This window comes from Pinus tabuliformis, chromosome 6 (genome assembly GCF_031772625.1).
Source record: "Pinus tabuliformis cultivar Carrire ecotype Pingquan chromosome 6, CPIR1, whole genome shotgun sequence".
Lineage (NCBI taxonomy): Eukaryota > Viridiplantae > Streptophyta > Pinopsida > Pinales > Pinaceae > Pinus > Pinus tabuliformis.
The window spans coordinates 1762874620-1762885831 of NC_142292.1; the positions used below are offsets into that span (position 1 = coordinate 1762874620).

An 11212-nucleotide genomic window follows, 5' to 3' on the forward strand; every position below is an offset into this window, starting at 1 on the left:
CTTCTCACCTAACTCCATTCCCACTATAGATGAGTTTTCGTATATGACAATCAACATACAAACAGTTGGAGCTCTGATTAACAGCGAGAGTATTTATATTAATAATGTGATATTTATGTAAGCTTATATAGTGAATAAATATCAAGCTTATATATTGAATAAGTATCATTCTACGTATCGGCCTGGAGTATGCCGTAAAACTGCTTCTGCTTGGCTAAGAGCTCGTCTTCCTCGGACATAAGGAAACAGGGTAACGGCTCAAGACCCAGAGGCATCTGGCAGGAGTGAAAACCTGCTCCCTTACGGACCACCAGCGGGTTATTACAGGTGGCGTGGTTTTCCTTGATAACGGTGATGAGTCAAATCGACATTCGCGGATAGCAGCCAGAGATAGTTGTCATCACTGTTGGTTTGACGCCTGAGTTTGATAGGTTTTGCCACCTTCGGAAAAAAAAAAAAAAAATTCTAAAATATGTTAGAATTTTATTTTATTATTAATTGATATTAGAATTTAAAATCCAATTATAATAAGAAATTGTTATTAATTTTCTTTTCAATAATATGATTTTAACACATACATAATTGTAATAGTGAATGCAATTACATTTACATTTATATCTTTTTTTGTTACAAATTGACATCTTGTATTTGGTCATCCATAACATAGTTAGATTTACTCTTGATAAAAATACGGTGAATTCATTTGATACGATTAATTAATTAATTAAATATCACAATGCTTATTTTTATCAACAATCACAATCATATTTACAATTTTTATTTATTCTTAAAAATTGGTATCTTGTATTTAGTAATCTACACTATAGATATTTTCTCAAAAATCTTATATAAATTTATTTAATACAAGTAATTAGTTAGATACTATAATAGTTAATAAGTTGAATGTTATAATTTTCAAATTTATGTTTTATTTGCTTTGCGTAATTTTGTATATTAAATTTATTATATTGTTGATTTTTTTTAACTTTACTCTACCCTTTTTAACTTTACTGTTTACACGGTCACATAATTTTTTTTTTTCTGTAATAAGAATTTGATTAGCGGCAACTGTACAATTGTACGACGTTGTCTGTCTCATATGATTTTCTGATTCGATAGTACCCATCACTTAATAAACTATTGAATGTTTGGTGACCTGGATAGTTAGCGGGCGGGATTTTTTGCGACGGTTAATTGATTTTTTTATGTTGGAACTCCACGCAGCTAAAGGCTCACTCCTAAGGCATTGCATGCGGATCGCGATGGCCTTCACATGGCCTCCCATGCCTACTGCTGTTGTCATTAATTCCACGGCTCCCGCCTTGTACATGGAGCAGGTCGTCCGGCCCTGACACTTCCTCTCGGAATTGCAGCCTCATCAACGGTGTAGCTTACACCTCCTGAGATTAGCTCTTATCCAGAATGGTTTGGTATGACCTCATTTGTTTTAGCAATTCCCCTACGGAGGCCGCTCTGAGACGGCCCTTCCTTAGCCTTCCAGTGCAACTAGATATGACTATTCCAGTGTGAATGATAGCCTTACTGGCTTTGAGCTCATGGTCCAGCTGTAGCCAAGACTGTTTCAAGTAGCACTGCCATTTGCAGTTGAATTTATTCGATTTCTTCTTTTATTTTATTTTATTTTCTTTTCTTTATTCTTCAAGCTGGTCTCGTTACTAGTGTGACAATCACCTCATTCGTTTTCATGTGGCTTGTAATCTTCGCAGGGATTCTAGTCACAGGTTTGGGGTTTTCACCTGCTACAGAGGAGAAGTCACTCCTCCAAAGCTACGCTACGACAGCAATCGGGTAAGCATCCTTCTGGTTGGAAAAGATTACGGCCATGTCTGTCATATGGCCTTGACCCACTTTAGACTATCTGCTCTTCGTTAAATGGCATACTATCACTGTTTGTTTGAAAGTTCTCCTTTGTTAAATAAGAGCGCTCCTTTGTTTTTTTAAGGGTTTAACTTATGAGTGTTGAGGGCTTAGTTCCCACTAAGACCTCTGAGCTCCCTGATACACTGCTCTATTTCATTCCACTATTTGCACTTAAAAGTGTAAGGGGTTTTGGCTACAGTTTATAAGTTTAACTCCTTGGTTGTATTACAATTATTTGATACAACCAAAACAGTGTGATTATGTTTCGATTTATTTAATACAATACATATTTAAGTTTTTTGCATGGATCTTCTAGTACTTGTTTATTTATTTGTACTGTTTCTGTTCAGTTTTCCCTATATTTGCTGAGTTCTCTGTATCAAAAATGAGGGTTCTCGGCCTTGATGTGGCCCTAGATTCCAACTTGTAAATTGGTTCAAATGAATGATTTTCTGGCAGGTCTGTTGTAGAGATTTCTTGTAATTACGTTTGGGCTTTGGTGAACAATTAACAGAGTCGCGCTTCCAAAACGAAGCTTAAGGGTTTTTCTCATTTTCTAGTTTTCAATCCTTCTATGGGTTCCGCTCTCCATTTGCGTTTCCAAGATTGCCATTTCTTTGAAAGTTCTCCTTTGTTAAATAAGAGTGCTCCTTTGTTTTCTTAGGGGTTTCACTTATGAGCGTTGAGGGCTTAGTCCCCACTAAGTCCTCTGAGCTCCCTGATACACTGCTCTATTTCATTCTGCTATTTGCGCTTAAAAGTGTAAGGGGTTTTGGCTATAGTTTATAAGTTTAACTCCTCGGTTGTATTACAGTTATTCGACACAACCAGAATAGTGTGATTATGTTTCGATTTCTTTAATATAATACATATTTAAGTTTTTTGCATGGATCTTCCATTACTTGTTTATTTATCTGTACTGTATCTGTTCAGTTTTCCCTATATTTGTTGAGTTCTCTGTATCGGAAATGAGGGTTGTTGGCAATGCCGCCTTAATGGCGTTGCAGAGGTGTCAGGTTGTCTCGAACTCAACGGACGCATCAATGGTGACGATCTAAGCCTTATCATCGCACGGTGGTCATTGCTCCAGGGAACTTTTTAGGTTCGATGCAAGGGTTTGGAACTCATTTGCTACTTAGGGTTTCTGTGTTCTCTTGGGATACCTCTGTTCTGGTGGAAAGCTGCCCGATCTGCAACCTTAAGGTTTTCCTCTCATCGCATGATGCAGGGAAGGTCTAATGATTCTCTCCCATGGGGGCTTAGTTTGCTCGCCCTCTTGCTAGGTGAAATTTGTAAATATTTGGTCGTTCTCTTTTTCCTTTTGTGGTTTTATTTATTTTTTCACCTGTATTATTATTCTATTTATAGAATTCCCTCATTGTCTACACTGACTCGGGTATCTCTACAGGTACGGCAAGTCACCCATAGTATATTTAGCAGTAGACTGTTTCCCACCAATTAAGGCCACTGACATATACTGTGGTTTACGTATTTGGAAAAGCAAAAACACTAATAGAACCATCCAGATTTTTCTAACGAATAGAACTCTATTTTTAGCATTTCCAGTACAGCAATAAATTAACTTTTAAAAATATTGATTACCATAAGTTCTACTTACCTGTATTCCAAAGTATTCAAATCTTCTTACATACAGGCTTTGTCACTTAACAATGTTCCTCATGGAAACTTATATATAAAAACAAACTTAATCACAATAATGAAATATTAGGCTTAAAAAGGATTTTTGAACATAATAAAACTACCCTTAAAAAGGCCTTTAAACAAATAATTTTTTTTCCTATATAATTAACAAGGGAACATGGAAATTTCAGATTAAGGTGTTTATATAATTAACAAGGGAACATGGAAATTTCGGATTAAGGTGTTTATATAATCTTAAAACAAGGGAACATGGAAATTTCAGATTAAGGTGTTTATATAATTAACAAGGGAACATGGAAATTTCAGATTAAGGTGTTTATATAATCATAAAACAAGGGAACATGGAAATTTCAGATTAAGGTGTTTATATAATCTTAAAATTCAAGAAACAAATCCAGGATACTGGTTGATTTTAGTCTCACATATTTCATGTTGGCCATCCAAAAATAAATATATCCTTATAAAAAGAAGGGAGCACAACACCGAGTTTGATTATTGTCCCCTTGATACCTTGTATACCTGCAGGTTATCTTTACAAATTCACCATAGTATAAGTTAGATGTAAGCTAAAAAATTTAGCTTGACAAAAAAATTAACTAGTTGGTGCAGGACAGAGTGGCAACGAGAGGCCAATATTGACCGCGGTGTTCATGACTTGGTTATTCTGACGCGTAGGAGAGAGCGGCAGCGAGCGGCCAAGATTGACTGCGGTGAAAGTGGTCATGACCTGGTTGGACAGAGTGGCAACGAGAGGCCAAGATTGACCGCGGTGTTCATGACTTGGTTATTCTGATGCACAGGAGAGAGCGGCAATGAGAGGCCAAGATTGACTGCGGTGAAAGTGGTCATGACTTGGTTACTCTGACGTGTAGGAGAGAGCGGCAGCGGGAGGCCAAGATTGACCGCAATGAAAGTGGTCATGACCTGGTTATTCTGACGTGCAGGACAGAGCGGCAGTGAGAGGCTAAGATTGACCATAGTGATTGTTCTTAATCTTCCCCGATGATGACAATCTGTAAAGAAACACATTCAATTCAGTGAGGGATCAAATCGCGCTAGCAGTATTGAGAAATAGAATGACAAAGACAAGTAAAATGAGTATCTTGTGCTGTCTGTTTGTGTCAGACATTTCCATTGGGTTCTTCACAGAAGGATCTGGGAAAATATGGGCGCTCCAATGCGATTTCCACAAGCAGCTGAGATTTCAAAATGAGAACAATCTTTGAGTCGCAGGAACCGAGAAGCTTTTCCATGGTTGCAGGAGAACCGAGAAGCTTCTCCGTGGACGGAACACGCTTCTTCATTAACCATTTTTCTGTTATTCATAACTTATTTCAGTTTTGGATCAACCATCAAACTCTGTTCAATCGTCTAACACCACAAATCCACTGTGAATAATAGGACACGGCAGCGGCTGGGGCAATTCATTTCAAAGGGAAACGCCTTACGGCATAAAAATAACCCTATACAAATTAATAGTAAAAAAAAAATGGCCGATGGTATTGACCCATGGTATTCATGTGGAATATAACCTATTTAAAGGGGAAATTAAACTAGCCTAGATCCATCTTAGTTTGATGTTATATTTAGATACATAATTAGTTGTAGAAAATGATGGGGTTGGATCCATGTAGCCTGTAAAGATAAAACATTTTTATGGATATGCAATTGCACTTGCCATTTGTATATTTTGTTTTTATCATTGAATGGATGAATACATAATGTGTATGTATGCGTAGAAGCTTTAGATCTTCCTCGAGGCTATTGGGTGATTCAAGAAGGTGTTTCTAAAAAGTGTAAGGTTAAAGAAGATTGTACAAATTACCAAACAATAGGTGCTTCTTGGTTCTAATGACTTCTTTAATATAATACTTGTAATATATTCTTTTAATTTAAGTGTAATAATGTGCCATAAAAATAGAGCTATGATAAATCGAGGATGGTAAGTTTAGAAATGAATAAGCTTAACTATGAAACCGAGTTGGGGCGAGGAGACGAGTTGGGAGAAATATTAGGTAAAATGTAATTATTATATTTTATCTAATACTATAATATTATATTTTACCCAATATTTCCCCCTCAACTCTGCCACTTTTTATAGTAATTTTTCTTTATATTTGAAGTTTAAAAGTAAACAAACTCAACTATAAAATTAGCAAGGGTGAGGGGAAATATTGAGTAAAATGTAATATTTAAGTTGGGGGTGATGAGAAATATTAGGTAAAATGTAATAATATTACATCTTAATTAGTGATTCCCCACCCGTGGCTTTTTACTGGGTGGAAGCAGTAATAAATATTGAGAAAAATAGAGTAGTATAATATTATATTATATCCAAGATTTCCTCTCACCCAATCCACTTTTTATTAAATTTTTTCTTTATATTTGAGGTTTATAAGTAAACTCAACTCCTATGTAAAACATTTGATCTCAATATGGTAAAGATGTTGTAATGTTTACAAATTTGACTATGTCAAAATAAATAAAAATAAAACTAATAAAATAAAATAAATCACATTTCTTGAGATCAAACCTCTTTTAAAGTGGAAAGAGATTCGATCTCTCGGTTCTTGGTAGATCCGGAGTTAAGATGGATCTAGGTTGGTTATATATTAATCATAAATATTCCATCATTATAAAAATACTCAATATTATATTTATATTTAATGTGAAATTATTATTATAAATATCTATATTTTTACGTAATTTAAATATAATATTAGACTTTTGTGATCCATATTGATAATAGTATTGTCTTTCAGATGAATCACATTCTTGAGATATAATCAAGAATGTGATTAATCCGAAAGACAATACTAATATTTATTCCTATTTATAAACAAAAATTGTATTAGATTTTATAGAAACAAAGTATATGGAAACCTCCACCAAAAACTAATGATGTGATTTATCTAAAGACATTCTCAATAATATATATTTAAAAAAAAATATTGTTTAATTTATGCTTTTTTTAATTGTATATTGAATTAGTAGGTTTGTGAATTTAATTAATCATAATTAATAAAAATCAATTACAATAAACTATAATCAATATAACTATCATGTTCTAGAAATTATATAACCATAGTTAACTATAGTCAATATGGACATTATGTTTTGGAAATTATATATATAATCAACTATAGTCAATATGGACATGAATTTTAAAACAAGTTTAGAACCATAGCCAACTATATTCGGCATAGGCATCATGTTTTGGAAATTATATGTACATTAGTCAACCACAATCAACAATAGTCAGCATAGTCATAGTCAACCATCGTGAACCATTGTCAAACAAAATCAATCACACTCAACAAAAATAAACTAAAGTCAACATGTGAATCATGCTTTGTAAATTATATGTACATCAGTCAACAAAAGTCAACCATAGTGCTAAAGAAGTGAACTATAGTCACAAAAGCCACATGGGCATCAACCATAGTAAACAAAAGTCAATCGAGGAACACAAGTTAGCATAAGTCAACTGTAGTCAACAAAAGTCAACCATAGTTAACAAGTTTCAACCATTGTCCATTATAGTCAACATGAGCATCTTGTTTTGGAAATTATATGTAAGCAAAGTTAAAAAAAAAATAACCATACTAAACCATATAAAACAAAAATGAACTATAGTAGTCAATTATGGTTAAGATAGGAATCATGCTTTTGTAAATTATATGTACATAAACCATAGTCAACAAATAGTGCTAAAAAAATCAATTGTAGTTAACTAAAATTTATATGGACATCAACCATAGTAAAAAAAGTCAATTGTAGTGAATAAAAGTCAGCATGAGTTCAACAAATGTCAACTATAATCAATAGACTCAACTATAGTCAAGATGGGCATCATGTTTTGGAAATTAAATGTGCATGAATAAAAAATAGTTAAAAAAATCAACCATAGAGAATAAAAGTTAATCATAATAGTCAAGTATAGTTAACATGGACATTGTGTTTTGCAAATTATATATACATTAGTGAACCATAATCAACTATTTTTTTTTCAGAGGAAAAAACCTTCATAACTTATATTAAGAAAATAACTAACTATATCACCATATAACTAACAAAAATAAAAATAAAAAATTGAGTAACTAAAAACATCATCACAACATGATAAAAATAAATTACATTACGATGCGGCAAACACAATAAACAATAATTAGTTTAATTCTTATTAATATAAGATATTCTTCTTTCTTATTATGAAAGCAACCGATGCAACACACCAGGGGTTGGGAAATTTTCTGAATATTAGCAACATGATCAGATGATCTGAAAGGAAGAAGCATAAAAGGCATGTTGTCTGATGTGAGAAAATCTATAAAACGAGTTCTATTTAACCAAATCCGATTCAGAGGAAAACCACATAACAAGTTCTATTTAAGGAAAATCTGATTACGAAAAAACATTTAAATCGGCACAACATGAATGTAAACTGTGAGCGTAAAGCGTACGTGTTTTCTAATTAGTGGCCAATAACATATTCAATCATCTATCTGGTATAAACTAACTAACTAAACGAAGCAGCATTCCATCCTGCTTCTTAGTGACAGAGCCAAGGCAATTTGGTCTCCTATTAGTCTACAAAACCCTCGTTGTTGGAAACAAATAGAGAAGAAACACAATAATTGAGACACGTGAGCTGTGGCTTTTCTTTATTATCACACAAATTAAATTGATTGTTACAATGCTTGATTCAACGTGATAACAATGAACTAGGTAAGACTTATTTATACTTTTTTACTAGTTATTCGCCCAAAATAACTCAACATGCATACACTCTAAATTTGATTTTTCCCAAAATATAACTTAACTTAAACTCACTCAACTTGAATCTAATCTTTAGAAATTCTATGGAGAAATCAATATTCCAAAGCATAGAAAATTTGTACAGCGAATAGACCTCTATTTAGAAAGCAGAGCATGCAAATTTGTACAGCGAAAAGATCTCTATTTCGAAAGCAGTTGTTGATTATAAATGCTTTAGTGCTGTGATATCTATAACATGTTCCCACCCATTTAACAAATGATAATATTTTCAGTGATTTAACCATAAGACAAAAGGCAAATAGTATTCCATTTAACCATATTTTTGTTCTTGCTGTTAAATATGGTTCAAAGAACAGTGACTTCGTTCCAAACTCGTTAATTTTTCATTGAGAATGTTCTCAACACGCTAGATGATGACAGGAAAATCCTGTCCAGGTGAAAGTAGTTTAATAATATGTTGTTAATAGTACGTTAAATTTTTTGGGTGTTAATATTCGAGGCACAAAATGTATTCATCACCACGCCATCCCAATATCCATTTACTTGGTCTTTGTATCCCTTCAACATTTGTGCAGATTATAGTAAATACGAGCGAAAATCCATAGCTCTTTCTCCTCCATAAATAAATTAGTCTAGCATGAATATATCTTTGATGGTTCTACGGTTAAATCACTAAACCCTAACATCTTTGCATTATCTTAGAATCCATGTAGCACAAAATATACTTGCATCATTATCATATTTTAATTCGTTAGAATAGTATAAATTTAATTATTCAACATGTTAGACCTGTTGTTCTTCGCAACAATCATCCTACCAAAATTACAAAGCAATCTGAACCTAAGTCCGAAGCATTTCATGGAGATACAATGGTTGATAGATGGGGACATATCTGATAATGTTGAGAAAATGAATCATTGAAAATATTGTATTTAGTTACATATGATATAATCAAAATTGTAAAATGTTAGAACAGAGTAATTTGGGATTTTGTCTTATTTTCAAACAATGTTATGAGAAGTGGACTAGTTATCGAATTAGTAGACTTTTCGGATTGGGAATTCATCAGCACCAGATGCAAAATGGTAAAAAGAACAAGACTAAAAAATTGGTTTACGAAAAATACGTAAAATATTCAAATTTTAAAGAAAACCACATATATACATGTGCATCCATATCAATTCAAACCATTTATACAAAAATAAGCAAAATTTATCATTTATAGAACATGTAAAGGTGTGCACATAACCAAAATAACATGAAGTGCAATTCATATTTGAACCAAAAATACATATAAAAAAAGACCTAGATGGTCTTTAGTATACAAAAAAAAAATCACACTACAACAAATATCTACATATCATAAAATTTTTTGCCTATATTGAGATCTTTGTCATCAATATCACCCTCTAAGCATTAAAATAAGATAAAAAAATATTAGCATGTCAATTCAATATTTTGTTTGAGTGATGAGTACATTTTTAGTTGAATCATGATAGAGGAGTTTAATAAACAATGCCACTAACATCAAGGTACATAGAGGGATTGGTGCTCTTGATTAAATGTTAGTTTGATACCCTCATACATGACAAAATGCATTGCAATCCCCCCAATCTTGAAATCATGAAAAACTGTGAAGTCTGTTGGATTTTGACTCATATCTAAAATTCTATTTTCTCCATATGAAATCCATTGAGGTTGGAACCACTCTCAAACATCTTGAATTATTTCATGGTAATTTTAAAAATTTAAGTAATATGGTGAAAATGAAAGATAATTTATTTTATTTAATTAATTAATTAAATTAATCAAATAAATTAAATAATTTACTTATTTATCAATTAGATACTTAGGGTTAAATAAAATTAACATTGGGAAATAAATATAAAAATAAAAAATAGAAATAAAAAATTATTAAAAGAAATGATAAATTAATTAGATTAAATTAATTAATTAATCAATTAAACTTAAATTAATTAATTAATTAATTAAATAAATAATACTTCTTTATTAATTAGATACTTACGATTTAATTAACTAAAATAAAATTAAAATTTTAAGAAAAAAGATAAATTATTAAAACAAAGAATTATAAATTAATTAATTAAACTAATTTATTAATTAATTATATTAATTAAATTATTTTCTTCTTAGATACTTAGGTTAAATAGAAATAATAAAATTAATTAAACAATAAAACTAATTTATAATCAATGTAATAAATAGGATTAAAATTTACATTTATTAATTAAATACTTAGGGTTCATAGCTTAATTGAGTGATTAATTAATTAATTAATTTAGTAATAAATAAAAATTAAATTTAATTAAAACAAAACAAATTAAAATAAAAATAATTATAAAAATAATAAATGGAATCGGATTACATTATAAAAATAAACTTATTACAATTAGTATCTCATTATTTTAATAAATTGTATTTATTAGGGATTAACAATTAATTTATTTAACATATAATTAAAATCAAATAATTAAAATAATTAAAGCTAGAATAATTAAAACTAAAATAATTAAACTAAAACAAAATAAATATAATAATTAAAATTAAAATTAAAGAATTCATATATGTAAGGGTCGGCTTCTACATAACAAATTATCATTTTCTAGGTTTATATATACTTTGGTTGGAAGATACTTCTCTCAAAAACTATCATTCATATTCTATCAATTTTGGTCTTGATGATGGACCCCCTTTGGGGTTTGAAAAATCGACATAATGAACATAATACTGTGGATAATCGAGATCACGCTACTCCAAAAATCTACCACAAAAGCTTAAAGTCTAACATAATGGAGAATGTCACTTTTACTTAAAGAATTTAACATTACCATGAATTGCATAGCAATAGTAGGGTCAAAGGCTTGAGTAT

General features: G+C 31.2%; 1 long non-coding RNA gene across 2 annotated transcripts; it reads left to right on the top strand.

The window, feature by feature from the left end:
• Positions 1-947: 947 nt before the first annotated feature.
• On the top strand, positions 948-3199 carry LOC149265991 (uncharacterized). 2 transcript variants are annotated; one of them, XR_016252340.1, is made up of 3 exons: positions 1438-1586; positions 1728-1809; positions 2889-3199. It is a non-coding gene; the product is annotated as an uncharacterized LOC149265991 (long non-coding RNA). The 2 variants fall into 2 exon arrangements; XR_016252343.1 differs by lacking the exons at positions 1438-1586; positions 2889-3199 and adding an exon at positions 948-1430 and having other exon boundaries at positions 1728-2519.
• The last annotated feature ends 8013 nt before the right edge of the window (positions 3200-11212 follow it).